The following is a 21205-nucleotide window of genomic DNA, read 5'->3' on the forward strand; positions in this document are numbered from 1 at the left end:
TCCTCTCAAATTTATTAAAAAAAAAGCCATATTCAACAATTTTTTTGCCTTCAACAAATTTGTGGTTGCGTAGACAACACCCAGGTAACAATGCCTTGCGTCCCATGCTTCATTGGCTTCACCCTTGGGTTGTAGTGGGAAACACACCCTCCACCTTGGATATTCACACCACAGAACTTGCCTTGGAATTGTCAAACCATATGGTTCTTTCATATCTAGTTGGGACAGATCACCTTCAACTCTCCAATAAAAAATGTGTGTGAGCTGAGCCAATGCAAGTGTAATTGTGGGAATAGCCATGGGATCCCCTGGGCATCCTCTCCTTCCTGCCCCGAATGACCCCTAACGAGAAGTCTGATTAATCTTTGAAATTGATAACTTTGTCCTCCATGAACCTATGGGGCTTGAATTCGGTAGCATCTGCCCCCCACACATTAGGATCCCTTCCTATAGCCCACACATTCACCACTAATCTTGTGTTCTTAGCTATGTAATATGCTTCTATTGTCAATGCCTCTGCAGATTCATGAGGAATTGCTAGCGCCATAGTTGGGTATAATAGTGTCTCTTTTACCAAGCAGTGGAGGTGTTTCATGCTTGCCAGATCTGATTTATTCACTTTGCGATATTTGCCGACTACCCATTCAATTTGTTCTTGCAAACTCTTCATTGCATGGGGATGTTTGAGCAACTGACTCATTGCCCATTCTAACGTAGTTGATGTCGTCTCCACCCCACCTAGGAACATGTCCTACAAAAATATAAACACAATTATTTTGATTGATTTAAGATTATTATATTCAAGGTCATAATAAATAATATAATGGTGGCAACCAGAGAGGCATACAAGAACGATAGCCTTCATAATTTTCCTTGTGATTTTGGTGTCGGCCTCAGCTATCTGATGCAACACATCGACAAAATATTTAGCATGAGGTGCTTCATCTTTCTGGCCATTCGAGGCCGCGACCTTGAGAGGAGAAATGTAGCCGTTTATTATTTTCTCAGCGAATTCATCGAATCCTTGATGGAAATTTTTCATGCACTGCTTGATACCTTTCAAATCAAGGCAATCCAAGTAAGGAATAAGATATCCAATGTTAAAAACTCCTGGCAACATATCAATTCTACCAATATATCTTTGAAACCTTCAAAATGGCCACCCAAGTTATCGCAAAAAAATTTCCTGCTTGCCAGTGTCTGCCAAAAAAATACCTCCATGGGGCTCACATAAGATTAGTTGATCCGGATAAAATGAAGAAAATATGATGAAAATTTGAAACAATTTGTCTGGTAGTTTGGTAATTCGATGAGATAAAATATTTGATATCCGAGTGTAAATATTTTATAGCCTTAAATGTTAAAAGAATTATTTGTGGTGCAGTTCCCATCCGCCTCTCAATGGGAGGATCTCCCATTTCTGATAAGGAAGTGTGCGCTGATCTGATCATCGGTTCTTTCTCTGATGGTAGGAATGGCTTTGAGATAAGTAGATTTAAAGAAAAAGTAAATGTCATTTTCAAACTAGACATTGATAACCTCTTCATTATTTCATGAAGCGGTGACATTTTCAAAATTATTGGAAATTAGATGGGCGGTGATATAACCCATGCTGAAGTTAATGATAGAATCTACATTTGTGTTAAATATATATGGAAATGGGTTTTGATAAGAAATTGCCTTATGTGGATTTATGGAAATGGGTTTTTGATAAGAGACCGCCTTAGGGGATTTAATTTAGAGTATTAGAGTTGCATTTAGTAGAATAAGTTTTTTCCAAATGTAATTTTTGTTATAAGTATGGGCATTTGAACTTCAAAGTCGTGCCAAACTTACACTTACTAGAATAATCATAAGGAAGGATCTTTAGAACAAGTCTCAAGAAAGAAAAAAAATCAACAACATAACTTAATCTTGACACTTAGCCTCCACTTCACTCTCCTCATCCATCCAACAATATATTTGGAGCTCTACAAACTCAAGATGAAGAACAATGTAGAGCCTCAATCTAGGTCTAATCCAAAACTCAACTCCGACCAACCACCAAAGAATCAAGTGCAAATTAGAAAACACAACTCCTTCTGATATTTCTAGATACTTCACAAGTTTAGGTAAAAAAAAGCGGATTCATTGAAAAGATGAAAGTTGAGGGGGGTGACAAGGCCCTCACTGGCCCTTCCTTTGCATAATTCTACATATAAATTCATGCTCCACCCCTCTAATAATAAAAGGAGGTAGTAAAGATTACATAGAGAGAAAAATTGCTTCCCATTGAGCTTTAAACTCTTTTGGATTTAAGCAGTGGGTTTGTTTAAATCTATTAAGTTTTGTTGTTGTATTATTTTAGGTAAGTAATTAGTAAAAAACTACTCAAGTAACTATAAGATTAAGTTTTGGAAGTTTTAGAGTTGGATCTCTCTTGTTTATTATTTTGATGAGATAAGGTTTGTTTTTATTTTGTTGTTCATTTATGTTGATATCCCCTTATATCTTGTTGTGTGCATTTTCCACATATTTTACTAATATAAATCTACTAGTTCTCCTAGTATTTTCATCTCTTCCCCACTAAAATAAAAATTCATTATTTTTTATCCATTCTCCACCAAAATGAAGATTCATTAGTTTTCATCAATTCCTTTTATATATATATATATATATATATATATATATATATATAAGTCAATGATGAGAATAGTTATTATTGATTATTATATTTATATATCAATTTTTTTGGAATATATATTTGTATTACTTTCTAAAAAGATGTTACATGAAAGTGCTTAAGGTTTTAGATTGACCGATCACTTCAGAAATATGACCATATAAAACAATCTTCTCATTTAAGAGAGACAAAAAAACAAGAAGCTACCTATAAATTCAAAATACATAATCTGAAAGTACTACCTTCACTGCCATAAAAGAAAAACAAAAAAACCTAATAAATTTATGGGTTGAATCATTATGATAATTTAATAAAATCACATTACTTTTTAATTTTATTTTTTATATATTCATAGATTTTGGATTATTAATGTACTTTTTATATTATTTTTAATAAAATCATGTACATTTTAATACTATCTAGTTTTAATCCCACATTAAAAGAATGAAATATTAATAATTTTAAATACAATTTAATTTTTAAATAAAATTATATATATATATATATATAAAATTTATTATTGTACTTTTTTCTTATAACAGTTACCATTGTTATTCCAATAATAACTCAATGAATTAAACAAAATTAAAATAATTATTAAGTAGTGATAAACATTGTTATTCCATAATAACTCAATGAATTAAACAAAATTAAAATGATTATTATTATAGTATTACATTAAATTTAAAATTATATATAAACATAATTGTATATATATTTTTTAACCCTTCAAAATAACAAAACATCAGAACAAAGACATTTAAAAGAAATATCAAAACTTTGACTAACAGCCCAGAGTGCTTGGAGAGAGAAAGGGGAAGCTCTTCACCGAATCCCATTCCTAATCTAATTACTCAATCAATTTCTTGAGATTGAGTGAGCGGGAGTGATGGGAGCGACTGAAGGACTGGCTTCGGCCTTTTGTATAGAATTTTTGAAATGGAAATCCGTTTAGACGAGCAAGATGATCCCTTGCTTGCCTGGCGCGGGACCTGTGTGAGAACTAAATGCTTCACTTGCTTGACTGGGACATGGCTACTATCGAATCTGGCTGAAACCCCCTTTATTTATTAATTAAGGAGGTGAGGCCGAGAATCTATTCCCTAAATTTATATATTATGTTTTACTCATTTGTCTTTTTTCTATGTACAATTCAAAATAACTGACATAAATTGGTTCAAACATAAAAATATGTCAAAAGAAATATTAATAGAACATATTTTATTCATTTATTTCATTTTTATAAATATAAATATGTTAAAAAAAAATAATGTTAAAAAAATATTAATTTAAAGTAAAATCTCAAATAAAATCACTACACAACAAATTTATACACTATATCACTATACCATAAATTTATGCACATTATTATTATATATTATCTTATTTTTACTATCCCATTTTTATATTACACTTAAAATAGCCAACACCTAAACAAAGAAAAAATGAAATGGAATCATAGCAAAAACATAAATTTATACACTATATCACTATACCATAAATTTATGCACATTATTATTATATATTATCTTATTTTTACTATCCCATTTTTATATTACACTTAAAATAGCCAACACCTAAACAAAGAAAAAATGAAATGGAATCATAGCAAAAACATATCAGTATAGAATAGATTTATACATTATATTATTACTCACTGTTTCATTTTTATTGCTCCATTTTGTAATATAACTCAAAATAACCAACACCAAAATAAACCCATCTATAGTGAAAAATAACCAACACCAAAATAAACACATCTAAAGTGAAAAAATCTCAAAGAATTATTACATGAGATGATATTTCAACAAAAGCAAGGTAATTTTTAAAAAATTACACTATATTTGAGCCAATGTTATTGTCTCATTTAAATTATGTTACAACTCAAAATAACCAAAACCTAAATAAGGATGTTCAAATCTAAAAGATATTAGAAGGTAAAAGATATTATAGAAGTATTAATATGAATTAAAATCTCAACAAAAGTAAAGTTATTATATAAAAAATTTGTACATCGTATTTATTTATTTTTTGCTTTATTTCAACCCATTTGTATATTATATTTTATTTATTTATTTTATTTCAAAAAAATAATACATTATATTTTATTTATTTGTTCTATTTTTATAGCTAAAAGTGCTCTCTAATCTAGTATATTGAGATGTTGTCATGTAACATTACATTAGCAAATAATAAAATAATACTTACATTAACAAATTAAAGATAACAATAACAAAAAAAATGAATGGTGAACATAAATAAACCACTTCAATTTATTTAAAGAAGTAAAGTAATTGAAAGTAAATAAATGAAAAAAATGAAAAATCATGTAATTTCTTCCCTACTTATATAGAGTTAGAAAATAATATTAGTGATATTGCATGATATGAAATTCATTTTATATTTAGCTTATATGTAATATTTAAAAAGATCCATCTTAACTCCAAATCTACCACACACCTAGTGGGATCAAATCTCATAAGATGTAAATCTCTTTTTGAGTGCCAAACTTGACAATATGTTTGCACCTTGAGAAATCTGATCCCTCTATATGCTTGATAGATCTAGGGTTAAGATGAATCTATGTTGGCTTTGAGAAACACACTAATAAACAATTTTATTTTGATATATAAGATTTTAAAAATATTAATAACAAATAAAAGATTTAATATGGGTTATAAATCAAATATTTCAATACCCATATTGAGTAAAAGATTTTATCATCAAACATAGAATTATTATTTCATTAATAGGTGCTTCTTAATTGGAAGTATGAGGGATATTTATAATTCTTTCAATGTTTAATATAGATTTGATATTTAACATTTCAAAAAATATTACTAACAAAAATAATTAAATATATGTATACAAGAAAAATATTAATAACAATAATTTCTATATATATGTCTATATATAGAGAACGTTTTTGGATATGTAATATTTATAATAAAAATTAGATAGAGAGGGGCATATATTTTCTATTTCTGAATATGAGGAGGCATGTATTAATATGCTAATGCAGAGAATGTGAATATGTTTATATATTATATAAAATAAGTGAAAATAGAAGAAATTCTTATATTTAAAATATTTTATTAATGTGTTTCTCAAAATTAGCAAAGATTCATCTAGTTTTGGATCTACTAAGAGTTGAGAGGAATCAAATAGTTCGAATTGCAAACCTTTCCTCAAATTTTACACTAAAAAGAGGTTTGCATCTTAAGAAATTTGATCCCTCTCAACACTTAACCTAAATTCAGAATTAGATAAATCTATACTAATTATAATAAAATTTAAAACAATTAACACCTGTACAAACATAAACAAAAATAAATTACTATGCAATATATTTATACACTATATTATTACACATTAATTTTATGATACAACGCACTAATTTTATGATGCAACTCAAAATAGCTAACAACTAAGTGAAAAAATATTACAATACAACATATTTATACACTATATTATTACACATTGATTTTATGATGCAACTCAAAATAGCCAACAACCAAATATAAATAAAAAAGGGGATAAAATGAAATCTCATCTAAAGGAAGGTTTTCATACCAACAAACTTGTAAACTATATTATTACTTTTTTGTTAGCCCATTTTAGGTTACGACTCAAAAAATCAATAATGAAGAAAAAGTATATCAAAAAAATTATTAACCTGAAATAATATATATTTCATAATAAAAGTAGAATTAGTAGATGACAAGTTTATATATTATATTTTACTATTCATTTTATAGGGTATATATTTTCACGACTATAGCCAATAGAGTTGATACATTTTATAGATATGCATTATTTTACAAAGCTCGTGAACTTTTCTCATAGAGGAGAAATTTTAGCTAAGAAGAAATCTATTGCAGAGAATACCTCCCTTGCTAAGAGGGAGTGTTGAATTTTTGTAGCATCATGAGGTATTCCCACATGCTAAGAGGCTTCCCAAATCAACTAAGGAAAATTATGAAAAATAAAATTGAGAGTTTAATTTTTGGAGGTTCATGTAGGCTCCAAGTTGACAGGTTGATCCCAACATCAATGGGTGTGACCCTTGGTTAAACCCACTTGAAAAGTATAAATACACAAGAAGTCAACATCATTTCGACCATCAACAACACATCATTATCTACACAAAAGACGTCCACACATGTGAACAAAAAAGGAGTGAAGTATCTAAAGTTTGACTAAGTTTGTCTAAGTCCAAGATTGGCCGAAATTTGACCATTGAATGAGGCTAAACGTACTGATTTTTGAACACATACTTTGACCACAGGCCGAGTTGACCACAATCCTTTGACCGGAGATTGACCACATGGCATTTTTTTTTACAATTGATTAGCATTGGCTTTTTTGTTATTGGGTGGTTTGAATGGATGGTATTTGACCAAGTTTGACTAATATTTTGGGTTTGGTTTTTGGCATAGATTTCTAGACAATTTATATAATTGTGAACCTTAATAAAGAACACTTTCTCCTAGACGAAAAGTTGTTGGTTTTTCTCCCAAGTTTTGGTTTCCAAGGGAAAATTTGTTGTCTTGATTGTGCATGGTTGTCTCTTTATGTTCTTATCATTTTTCATTGTGTTAATAATGATATTTTTTCTGTGTATAGTTACTCAATGATATAAGTGGCTTGAAAGATGACTTGATAAATATCATTAGGAAGTAATCATTAGATCCAATAATTAGTTTCTAATATTCATCCTTGTAGAAAAAATCAACATAAAGTTACTATTAGATTTTTATCAAATTTGTGACAAGAAAGAGGGTCATTTTGCAACAAGATACCTTACTACCTTGATTTCGCTCATAGATTATATGTTGAATCTCCTATATTAATGAGTGTTATTACTTAGTTACATTTTGAATGGTAGCAAAGTCTGTTGATTATGCATGTTCCTCTTATTCCATGACCTAACATAGATGTGAAATTCAACCTTAGGGATTATGAACAATATTAATCATGCATCGTGTAAACAACATTCATGATTGAATAAGGAACCTCATTCCTTATTTGACATTTGTAAATTTTAAAGTGTCTATGGGGTAACCAAGTAAATTTTGATTAGTATTTATACGATGAAGACTGTAATGATTAATTCTTGTTGGGTCCCTATAATACTAGTGATTACCCCATTACTATTATAGTTATACCCCTTATTTATATTGTTGTGCCCCTATTACCCCCATATTGTTATTTCTGTGCCCCATAGAATCCCTCTATTGTTATTTTTGTGGCTTTATATTATTATTGTTAGGTCGGCTGGATTATATTGTGACTCCCTAGACTCCTATATATAGAAAGGAGGTTTTGTCATTTGTATCATCCAAGAATTGTTCATTTATGTAATGTAAAGGAGGTTGCCCCCTCGAAGAGGCTGAATTCTAAGGCGTTGATCTATCTTTTCTATCTTTTCTTGAGCTGGTTTCATAACAATTCTCTTGTTGCATGAACTAAGGATAACCTTAACACTCAACTTTAGGCATGGAAAACAATATTGATCATTAGAGATGGAACCTAATTACTTATTTAATGTGAGTAGTTTTCTTTTGTTGTTGAGGAGCAATTGGGTCAATTTGGATCATTTAGAATGACATCTACAAGACCACAATATATCTCTTATATGAAAGGTTCTAAGTTATTGGCATTTTAAATTTGTGCCATGTTCATGCTGAGGGCTTGCCATTTATTCTAAGAAATAAAAACAACAAAGAATAGCCACTACATGACCCTTGTTACTTCCTATTTGTAGCATGTGACTATAACTCCCACCAAAGGAAGGCTTTTACATTGATGTATATAGAAAATGCAAGGTTAGCCAAAGTTTGGATGAAAAATATTATTATATTTATGTGATATTTTATAGTTTTTCCAATGGATTGAAGATACCAATTGCATTTATAACGGAAAAAATTCCTTATTTGTTGTTAGAAAAATAATTCAAAAAAAAATAAAAACTAGAAAGTATACTTGATGGTTCTATTCTCTACATGTACCAATTTGCATTCATTGTTTATTATGTGTGGTAGGAAATCTTGTCATGGGGATTTGAGGAGGAATATCATGTTAAATGTGTTATTAGTCCTTTCATTGCACTGAATCACTTACACATTCACTATACCTATCCATGTTTCCAACTTCAACCAATCCACTTTGTCTCCATGCCATCCTTTTGCTAGACAATTCGAGTCCACAATGTTTGTTATTTTTTCCATCTCCTTACTTGTTAACAATCCTCTATAACCTATAACCATAATATGTTATTGGTGCATGAAATAAATGAGTAATTGACAATTTTACTATTGTATGCATTTGGTTTGATTATCTTTTGATGCAATGAAAACTAAACTTTCATCTTTATTAAAGCGTTCTATAACTCATTCAATCCACTATAAGATCAACTACTCAAGTTGTTTGCATTTAGAGCAAGCAAACAAGGTCTACATTTCCTACTAACCTAACCTTAAAAGTAGTTGTTTCATTGGGAAGAGGGGGAATATTCTATTATTGCCAAGGGAAGTGCATAATGCAATCCTAAGGCAAACAACTCCCACATAAAAATTCCTTATGCATTATTTAAACTTAGGGGTTCCTATGGAAGTGATGAATATGTAAACGACGTTTAGAAGATTCTAGAGCAAATAAGGGAGTAAGAGTGCATACATTATAAACCATATGTCATATTATGAAAACGAATACTAGCACCACTAAAGGTGAACCAACATCAACATCCACCATGCTTCCTAAAATTGTGCTTGAGGCTAATTCTAATCAATGAAACATTAAAATAGCCAAAGGAATTAACACTAAAGAATAGAAAAATCAAGATACATAATGAATGGTGGGTAATAACGTGGAGGAAACTCAACAATTGTCAATTTCCACTATGCAATAGAAATAAGTTGGAACTAGAAATATATATGATGTATGTGGAACATAGAGAGAAAGAATATCTCCATTATATCAACTAATGTTAATGTTATTGAGGATAAGAGAAACTGCATACGATAGCTACAAGCATCAAACAACTCTCTATTTTCTAGTATGAAAGAATCTAGTGCGGTTAACCTTAGCTTAGTGTTTAAATTGGTGTTGAATCACTTGAATGAGAGAATAAGGAGTTCAAATTTGAAGCTGTTAAATATATTGAATGTCCAAAAGAGTTGTTTTCCCCTATGCTAGAATTACTAACAGGGTCAACATATAAAAAATTCATTATTATTTCCTCTCATGAAAGTTTTTGAGGAGAAGAGGAAAATAAATAGATCAAACACACTCATAATCATGATGCAAGGTACTAGTGAAAGCTAACATGAAAAATAAAGACTCTGGTTGAAGCCCACCAAAATAATAGGATCTTGAACAACACTACCAAGAGACATTCCATAAAGGTAGTAAATAAGATGCTACATTCCACCATAATTTACACAACTATTAATAATTTATAATATGACATTTGATAGGACTAAAATGGTTTTTGGCAAAGACTTGAGGAGACAACAATAAGCTAGATATTTAGATGATATAAAATTATGCAAGACTCCATACTAGTCTAAAAACTATAAAGAAAAATACACTTAACATTAAAAAATGATTAATGAAAATTATAATAAAAAATAGAACTTTTGTGGTTGTCCACAAGAATCAAATCATAGAGACACTAACACAACTCTCAAAGTGCCACTCATTACAACAACAACCTCAAGTGATATCCGTGGGCACCGTGTCTCCAATAGATATCATGTTTTCCCTTTACATTGACAATTATGATGTTTACGTAAAGTTAGCTCCAAGTGGTGCAAGGTAATATTCTCAACAACAAACATGGAAAGATTATATTACCAAAGCAACATAATTTTCACTGTGCGTATGAAAACGATAAATTGATATGAACACATGTTTCCAACTTCAATTCTTGTTTGCAACATCATCCTAGTTACTCCTTTGATTTTATGCATTTTCTTCAATATTCTAACTTTATATGAGTCCCAATCCTTATTCAATTCTTTATCTTTGCATATATGAAAGAGAACGGTACAAAACATAATTTGTTGCCTCAAAGCTACAACCTTATGATTACTTACTTCTATTAATATTAATCTTTTGTACTACATCTATGTGATAATTATTTTATATAATTTTTTTTAAAGGGTTTTGTACTACATCTATGTGATAATTATTTTCATCTATGTGATAATTATTTTATATAATTTTTTTAAGGAGATTTCATTATATTTCATATTGATAGGTTTTTATTTTGATCTTTTGTGCGACAATGATTATTTTTATTTTTTTAAGAAGATTTCATCCTATTTCATATGGACAAGTATTTAGTCCAGAATAAAATATTATAATGTTGTTGTTGTTCTTTAATTTTTTTTTTAATAGATATCTCAAGTTTCCATGATCTCTTAGTTAGATTATTATACTTTAACATTTTACTTATTTTATTTTTCTAAAATTAAATAATATAGCTTTTATTGAAATCATAATTCTTTTATTATTTAAATACATTAAATAAATACATTTAATGAATAAATAATGCTAGCATTTCATTCGATTTCCATAATTTCTAATCCAATGATTTGCTTTTGATATCGACAAAAATGGATAGTCACTTTGCGCACAAAGACTTAAAAATAAACATCAAAATTCGCGGAAATCCTTCATGATTTCCGACATTAATACCACAAACTTATATAGAGAATATTTTAACGAGGCCACATCTTTGTGGAAAATAGTGGAAATTCTGGAAACATTTTGACAAATCCAACATAAATTTTGGGAAATCTAGGTTACAGCTATGAATCTTCAACATTTTGGGTGACCCAGGGGTTTTTTATAGTGTTGAATCCATTTCCACCATAAAAAAAAAAAAAAAAAGATTGAAATACTCTTTTGATCATATTTTTTGAAATAAAAAATGATCAGATCCTGACAAAAAATGACTTTCTAGGAAAAATTGTGGCCTTGGTAGACAACACCTTTATATAGTCCCTTTGTGTGCAAAGACTTGAAAATCAACATCAAAATTTGTGTAAGTCCTTCATGATTGCCCAGTACCCACATTAATAGCACAATTTTGTATATTTGAAGTGACTTTACATAATATCTAATATTTATCATTAAGAGAAAAGTGAGTTCTCTTTTTAAATTTGTTTGGTAGCAATTTGTTAGAATCAAAGTGCAATTTGTGAATTTTATACAATTTGAAAGTGTTAAATATTTTTTCCTAGGTAGGGGTGGTTCTCAACATGTAAGGGATGCTTCGTAGTGTGCGCTCCCCTCACACTTGTTCTCTTAGTGTAATGGAATGGCAGTGGGTAGTTAATTTCATTATGTTTGATGTGTGGGGGTTGTGGCTTTAAATGCCCAAGTGTGATGAGGAGCTGACTAATGTACATGATCTGTGTGGAAGGAGGTAAGGACTTCTCTTTAACCTCCATTACAGGTTTCTTCTTGATAGCATATCCTTCCATTCCTTATTTACAATAGTGGTATTCATGGACCTTTTTTAGTCTCACAAAACATGGTTCTTTTATTATGTGTTGGTGAGTTTCTTTTGGATTGTCGCGGGCCTAAAGTTTTTTGTATTGTCTCTTTGTCATGAATGTGATTAGTTTGTCTTTTAATTCCTAAGTTCTTGAGAAATTCTCTGTTACCCTAGTGGTTATTTGTCGTTAATGGTGTTATTATGTTTCGGAAGAACTTTGTGTCTGAAGCTCTAGCCCTTGCCCCTTTGTGTCTTTTTTAATTTGTACAAAAGTTTCAGTGGCAAGGGTTTGGTGATGAAATTTGAATTTTAATTCAAGGTCCGGGCTTGGTTTATATTATCACTGTGTCAATTCTCATGCTTAGGAAATCTCATTAGCTCCCTCTTCCTTTTGTTATGTCATTGCAATGTAATATTTTTGACTATTTGTTAGCATTGGGTATTGCAATGTGGTTTGTGGGTGACAACATAGTTGTTTTCAAACTTGGGTTTAAAAATCCACTATCTCATCCTTTCTATAATCTTCATGGCATACATTCTTCTTGTATCTGTCCACAAGGTTCTTTGGCAACTTTCCTCATGCCTCCTAGGTAAAGAATGAACTGCAGAAGGGGTGGTGGTAGTAACATTAGGAAAAAGGTTTTCCCTTTTGCCTACGACTTGGTTGCAACATTTTTCAATGTTGTTCCTTTGGAGGTATGAAAGGAAATATTGTTGCTGGAGACAGGGGTGTATGCATATTATCTCTGTTATGGTGCATGGAGCGATGGTATTTCTTTTCGCATGTATGTTCCATCTCTTTTGGATTCTCTGAGAGCCATGTATCTCTAAATTTTTCTATGGGCTGTCTCTGGAGGGATTTTAGTCCTTATATCTGTTGGTTTCTGTTTGTAGATGAAGGAAATATTTTTTTTTATCTTCTCACAACATAAATTATACTAGCTCTCTTGGAACATTAGAAACAATGTTTTTTTGTGTGAATTTTTGTTTAGTTGCATCTCATGGACATTGTTTCATTTGCAGAATTATTTTCCTACTAGTGGAGGTTGTTTTCTTCGATTTGTGCTAGTAGAAGGGTCTGAGCTTTTCAAGGAGGGTCATGTTATCCCTTGACATTGTGCGACTCATGGTATATTATGAACATTCTTCAGGGCATGGGTTTGGTTTTGGATTCCCTTTGGCTACTATGGAGGATCACCTAGTGCATCTTTTCATTTTATATTTGATGGTGTCAATGTGCCCACCATGTGCTTTACTTGGCTATAAGTTCTATTGCAACATTGAATTTTCATCTCCATGCTTTGATTTTTTGTAGATCAACTGGTTCATTGTTGTAACTGTTATTCATGGTCTAGGGCTTTGCTCTTCTACTAGTTGTTGGGTTAGCTAGTCTAGTCATGAGCAATCTTGCTTTGCTATCATTTGATTGGGTTTGAGGATCTCTATGTGAACTTTGGAAACTGATATAAATTTCTTTTGATTATGAATACAATTTGTAGTAATTAAAAACAAAAGTGTTAAAGAATTTTGAAAACTCATTTATTGCATCGAGAGGTGCTCTAGAAGCTAGTATGGGGTAGATGTGTAAGTGTTAGATGTGAGATGTGTAGGAGTTAAATATGTGAATATTTTTAAACTCCGAGCTCATAAGTATATATATGTTGCGCTATATTATGTTATGTAAACATTTTTACTTCATCAAATTACATTAAAAAAAAATTAATAATTAATAATTAATAATTAAAATAAAATTGAGATGAAATAGTAAATTTACTAGATTTTTTGGGTTTAAGTTTTTGCGTCCCATGGTTTTGTCCTGTGTATTATTCTCTAAATGTAAAATTACATAAAAATAAGGCGTAGTCTAACTTATAGATGAAATGGCCTTTTCAAGACATTTTTTCTAGTTAAAAACTTGAGTTTGAATTGTTTAATCTATAGAATTTGAATGCTCTAGGGGCTTTTTAGGGCACTTAATCCATTTATGCATTCAAAAATGTATTTTAAGCAACACAAAACCACATTCTTGCTTGAAATTGTAATGTCAAATTCTATTGAAAATGGCGATTTTGTCTATAAGTTAGACTACACCATAAAAAAATAAAAAGAAAAATAAATAAATAAAATAAATAATTAATAATTTTAATAAAATTTAGATAAAATAGTAAATTTATGGATGAAGGTTTTTGGACTCTAGGTTTTCTCAACCCATTGCATTCTTCTCTAATGGTCAAATTACATTAAAAATTAAAAAAAATAAAATAAAAATTGATAATTAATAATTAAAATAAAATTGAGATAAAATAGTAAATTTACAGATGGAGGTTTTTGGGCTCCAAGTTTTATCATCCCATGGTTTTGCTTGTGGTATTATTCTCTAATATAACCTATTTAAATATTCTTCACTAATGAGACATTTATTGCAATAAAAGCTTTTACCTATTTCAAAATAAATCCTAAATTCCACAACAAATATCATAGCCCTGAACAATTTTCATATCCAATGCGGCAAAAGAAATGACTCAACAAAGGTACACTATACAAAGGCTTTATAGCTCTGCGGAAGCATGTCTTGGGAGAAGCAACCTTTCTCAGTTTGTTACATAATATGTTATTCATTTTATTTATTTGTTTGAAATTTACACAAGCATGAAAACAATAAAATCCAACACATGCAGTCTTACATTTTGTTTATATCTTTTTGTTTGCATTAAAATTTATTGGACTTGCTCATTTTAGACTGTGTTAACTATTAGTTTTAACCTCCCTGTGAAAATTAACTGGAATATGTCTCTCAGATTTTCATAACAGACTCTTGCAAAGAGAAAGGTATATATTCTTATTGGGTGTTTGAGTAGGCTCATATATATATATATATATATATATATATATATATATATATATATATATATATATATAAACTCTGATCTATTAAGTGCCAAGAGAGATCAAATAATATTTCCTCAGGTTTTAGTTTACACCACAAGAGATTTGATCTCCCGACATTTAATAGATCCAAAATTAAGATAAATTTGGACTCATATATTCAAAAATACATTTTAAAAACCAAAAAATTATAATCTAATCATAAATTATTTTGTAAAAAAAAAACAAATTCTCAACCAAAAAGTTAATTCAAAACTCAAACTAGTTTAGCTAAATCCCCCCCTCCCAAAATTCAAAAGTAAAATAATCTTTATTGATATTTATAATAGGTTGGAAAATAATATTCATTAATATTTATAATACGTTGGAGAAAAGTATAGACAACATTTATGGCGTTCATTGATATTTATGATAACCAGGAAAAAAGTACTGACAACGTTTTTGGCATTCATTAATTGAGCCAAGAGGTTCATTCTACAACCCATTATGATGTGTAACCCCATCAGTCCGTCATTAAAATTGAAATTTTGCTAATGTCGACCAAAATATAATTTTTAGAAAATCTAAAAAAAATAAAAATTAAATAACTATACAAGATATTTAAACAATTTCTACTCATAAAAAAAATTGCAAGTGAAAGAGTGGAACTTTTGGAAAACGAAATTAAAATTTTGAATAAAAGGAGATTTTGATGATGCTAAATTTATTTCCACCAACCAGATTCAAGCACTCCTCTCAAATTTATTTAAAAAAAAAACCATATTCAACTTTTTTGCCTTCAACAAATTTGCGGTTGCATAGACAACATCCAAGTAACAATGCCTTGCGTCCCACGCTTCATTGGCTTCACCCCCCGACTGTAGTTGGAAACACACCCTCCACCTTGGATATGCACACCACGAAACTTGCCTTGGAATTGTCAAACCATAAGGTTCTCTCATATCCAGTTGGGACAAATCACTTTCAACTCTCCAATAAAAAATGTGCGTCAACAAAGCAAATGCAAGTGTAATTGTGGGAATAGCCATGGGATCCCTTGGGAATCCTCTCCTTCCTGCCCCTAATGACCCCTAACGAGAAGTCTGATTAATCTATTAAATTGATAACTTCGTCCTCCATGAACCTCTCGGCTTGAATTCGGAAGCATCTGCCCCCCACACATTGGGATCCCTTCCTATAGCCCACACATTCACCACTTCTCGTGTGTTCTTAGCTATGTAATATTCTTCTACTATCAATGCCTCTGCAGATTCATGAGGAATCCCTAGCGCCACAGTTGGGTATAATAGTGTCTCTTTTACCAAGCAGTGGAGGTATTTCATGCTTGCCAGATCTGATTTATTCACTTTGCGATATGTGTTGACTACCCATTCAATTTGTTCCTACAAACTCTTCATTGCATGAGGATGTTTGAGCAGCTGACTCAAGCCCATTCTAACATAGTTGATGTCATCTCCACCCCACCTACGAACATGTCCTAAAAAAATAAACACAATTATTTTGACTGATTTAAGATTATTATATTCAGGGTCATAATAAATAATATAATGATGGCAACTAGAGAGGCATACAAGAACGATAACCTTCATAATTTTCCTTGTGATTTTGGTGTCGGCCTCAGCTATCTAATGCAGCACATCAACGAAATATTTAGCATGAGGTGCTTCATCTTTCTGGCCATTCGAGGCCGCGACCTTGAGAGGAGAAATGTAGCCGTTTATTATTTTCTCAGCGAATTCATCGAATGCTTGAAGGAAATTTTTCATGCACCGCTTGATACCTTTCAAATCAAGGAAATCCAAGTAAGGAATAAGATCTCCAATGTTAAAAACTCCCGCCAACATATCAATTCTACCAATATATCTTTGAAACCTTCAAAATGGCCACCCAAGTTATCACCAGAAAATTTCCTGCTTGCCAGTGTTTGCCAAAAAAAACCTCCATGGGACTCACATAAGATTAGTTGATCCGGATAAAATGAAGAAAATATGATGAGAATTTGAAACAATTTGTCTGGTAGTTTGGTAATTCGATGAGATAAAATATTTGATATCCGAGTGTAAATATTTTATAGCCTTAAATATTAAAAGAATTATGTGTGGTGCAGTTCCCATCCGCCTCTCAATGCAAGGCTCTCCCATTTCTGATAAGGAAGCGTGCGCTGCTCTGATTATTGGTTCTTTCTTTGATGGTAGGAATGGCTTTGAGATAAGTAGATTTAAAGAAAAAGTAAATTTCATTTTCAAACTAGACACTGATAACCTCTTCATTATTTCATGGAGCGGTGACATTTTCGAAACTATTGGAAATTAGATGGGCGGTGATATAAACCATGCCGAAGTTAATGATAGAATCTACATTTGTGCTAGAATATATATGGAAATGGGTTTTGATAAGAAATTGCCTTATGGGGGATTTATGGGGATTTATGGAAATGGGTTTTTATAAGAAACTGCCTTAGGGGATTCAATTTAGAGTATGGGAGAAATTATTGGAGTTACATTTAGTTGAATAAGTTTTTTTTCAAATGTAATTCTTGTTATGAGTATGGGAATTTGAACTTCAAAGTCGTGCCAAATTTACACTTACTAGAATAATCATAAGGAAGGATCTTTAGAACAAGTCTCAAGAAAGGAAAAAATCAACAACATAACTTAATCTTGACACTTAGCCTCCACTTCACTCTCCTCATCCATCCAACAATATATTTGGAGCTCTACAAACTCAAGATGAAGAACAATGTAGAGCCTCAATCTAGGTCTAATCCAAAACTCAACTCTGACTAACCACCAAAAAATCAAGTGCAAATTAGAAAACACAACTCCTTCTGATATTTCTAGATACTTCACAAGTTTAGGTAAAAAAAGAGGATTCATTGAAAAGATGAAAGTTGAGGGGGGTGATAAGGCCCTCACTAGCCCTTCCTTTGCATAATTCTACATATAAATTCATACTCCACCCCTCCAATAATAAAAGGAGGTAGTAAAGATTACATAGAGAGAAAAATTGCTTCCCATTGAACTTTAAACTCTTTTGGATTTAAGCAGTGGGTTTGTTTAAATCTATTAAGTTTCGTTGTTGTATTATTTTAGGTAAGTAATTAGTAAAAAACTACTCAAGTAACTATAAGATTAAGTTTTGGAAGTTTTAGAGTTGGATCTCTCCTATTTATTATTTTGATGGGATAGGGTTTGTTTTTATTTTGTTGTTCATTTATGTTGATATCCCCTTATATCTTGTTGTGTGCATTTTCCACATATTTTACTAATATAAATCTACTAGTTCTCCTAGTGTTTTCATCTCTTCCCCACTAAAATAAAGATTCATTAATTTTCATCCATTCTCCACCAAAATGAAGATTCATTAGTTTTCATCCATTCCTTTTATATATATATATATATAAAATTGTAAGTTGGTAATAAGAATAGTTATTATCTCTATATATATATATATATATATATATATATATATATATATATATATATATATATATATATATATATTTTTGGAATGTATATTTGTATTACTTTCTAAAAAAATGTTACAAGAGAGTGCTTAAAGTAGATGTTACATGAAAGTGATTAAGGTTTTAGATTGGCCGATCACTTCAGAAATACGACCATATCAAAAAATGTTCTCATTTAAGAGACAAAAAAAACAAGAAGCTGCTTATAAATTCAAAATACATATTCTGAAAGTACTACCTTCACTGCCATAAAAGAAAGACTAAAAAAAACTAATAAATTTATAGGTTGAATCATTATCATCATTTAATAAAATCATATTACTTTTTAATTTTATTTTTTATATATTCATAGATTTTGGATTATTAATGTATTTTTTATATTATCTTTAATAAAATCATGTACATTTTAATATTATCTCGTCTTAATCCCATATATAAAAAAATAGATTTTTATTTTTATTTTTATTTTTTTTTCTACGTAAAGACTGAGCTAATATATTAAGAAAAAGAAAAGTATTTACAAAGAGGGTCTGGCCTCTGAGGATGAATAAATTCACCCTCCATCTGGAAAACATAACAGGTGCAGAAGGCTGCCTGAATTACAACGGAACTGGAAGTTCGGATTTACAAAAATAGATGCATTGAAAATGAGCATGGAAGTAACAGTTGCCTTAGGACTTCCTCCATACCGAACCTTAGCAGCATAATTACGACACCAAAGATCCTCTTTCCTCTGCTCTCTTCTTGCTGCCATTGCCATTTTACTGATAGAGGGTAAAATGGTTGGTGATTCCAGAAGTCTGGAAACACTACTGGAACTGGGTACACCTCTATTCTTAAAACAAAAAATGGGCATCTCTGACAGAGTGAGACCCCTCCAAGACTTCAAAATTTGTTCAATTTTCATCAATCAAAACTTCAAAATTCGCCTGCAAAGGCTCACCTTAAACGTTTTTGTCCAAGTCTGGAATATGCGCATCTTCATTCATTAACTGGCTGGAACTCGGAGGAAATTCTGTCTATTGAGACTGACCCATAACCCGAACATGCTCGTCAGAATGAGCAGCGTCTGGAGGAGGATTATCGTTGCTCAGTTCCGCCCTCTCTTGCGTCATGCTGGCTTGTGCCAGCTCCCCTGCATCGTCCTCCTGGCTCTCAGAATCATCATCCTCTTCCTCTGTTGCAATAACCGTGATAAGCAGTGAAACCTTGGATCGATTTTTCCTGCACCTAAATGTAAAACTGGAAGTGTGCATTTGGCTATCGTGTTGGTCCGACTCCTCAGATGGAGAAGACGGTGGAGAAACCATGGCCAGAGGTTGAATTGCCCTTGCTTGGGCCTCCTCCCTTCCGCTGATGCCCAAAACCCCTCCTCTTCTCGGAACACCACGTCTTCTAGGCACCATAATGGACTGCTGGGCCAAACTCTGAGTACCCACTACCAAAATCCTCGTCCTACAGCGATGGAGCTCCCCCTGAACTAAGGTATTTCCTCTGTCTCCACTCACGCTAACGGCAATAACATTCTCTCCCCTCTGCTCATCGCAGAGCCTTATAACATCACAGACACTCATGATCTGAAATCGATTCTCCTTAATGGCGTTCTCTGTGCGGAATTCTCTGGAATCCGCCATTCCGAAAACCAACACAATGGCGTACAGTACCATGGAGCTCACCTCACGCGAACCCATCTCCCCTGCTGCCGTTACCTCCATTCAATGTTTAATAGCATTAAAGACTGGTATCGCCATCTGGAATGGCCTTCCCACCAGCTCTTAAGTTCACGCCAGCTGCCCTTTGCTGGTTACCTTTATAACCACCCGCATCCGGGTGATTATTAATAATTTCAAATACAATTTAATTTTTAAATAAAATTATATATATAATCTATTATTGTAACTTTTTCTTATAACACTTTCCATCCTTATTGAGTAGTGATAAGCATTGTTATTCCAATAATAACTCAATGAATTAATTAAAATGATTATTATTATAGTATTACATTAAATTTAAAATTATATATAAACATAATTGTATATATATTTTTTAGACCTTCAAAATAACACAACATCATAACAGAGGCATTAAAAAAAATATCAAAACTTTGACTAACAGCCCAGAGTGCTTGGAGAGAGAAAGGGGAAGCACTTCACTGAATCCCATTCCTAATCTAATTACTCAATCAATTTCTTGAGATTGAGCGGGAGTGACGGGAGCGATTAAAGGACTCGCTTGGCCCTTTTATATAGATTTTTTGAAATGGAAATCCGTTTAGACTAGCAAGATGATCCCTTGCTTGCCTGGCACAGGCCTGAGTGAGAACTAAATGCTTGACTTGCTTGACTTCGCCGCACTTGTTTCCCCTGTCGATCGATATATGGACATGGCTACTATCGAATCTGGCTGAATCCCCTTTTATATTTATTTATTTATTGATTAAGGGGTGGGGCTGAGAATTAGTTAACAATGAAACAAAATCAAAATCTCCATTAAAAAAAAATCTTATCAAAATTTCTATACAACAAAAATTAAGATTTATATTCCTAAATTTATATATTATGTTTTACTCACTTGTGCTTTTTCCATGTACAATTCAAAATAACTAATATAAGTTCATTCAAAGATAAAAAAAATGTCAAAAGAAATATTAATAAGACATATTTTACTCATTTATTTTGTTTGT

General features: G+C 31.3%; 1 pseudogene; it reads right to left on the minus strand.

Moving 5' to 3' along the window:
- Positions 1–358: 358 nt before the first annotated feature.
- Positions 359–19282, minus strand: LOC149216403 (cytochrome P450 750A1 pseudogene; annotated as a pseudogene).
- Between the last annotated feature and the right edge of the window lie 1923 nt (positions 19283–21205).

Source organism: Pinus tabuliformis, chromosome 1_1, assembly GCF_031772625.1.
Source record: "Pinus tabuliformis cultivar Carrire ecotype Pingquan chromosome 1_1, CPIR1, whole genome shotgun sequence".
Taxonomy (NCBI): Eukaryota; Viridiplantae; Streptophyta; class Pinopsida; order Pinales; family Pinaceae; genus Pinus; species Pinus tabuliformis.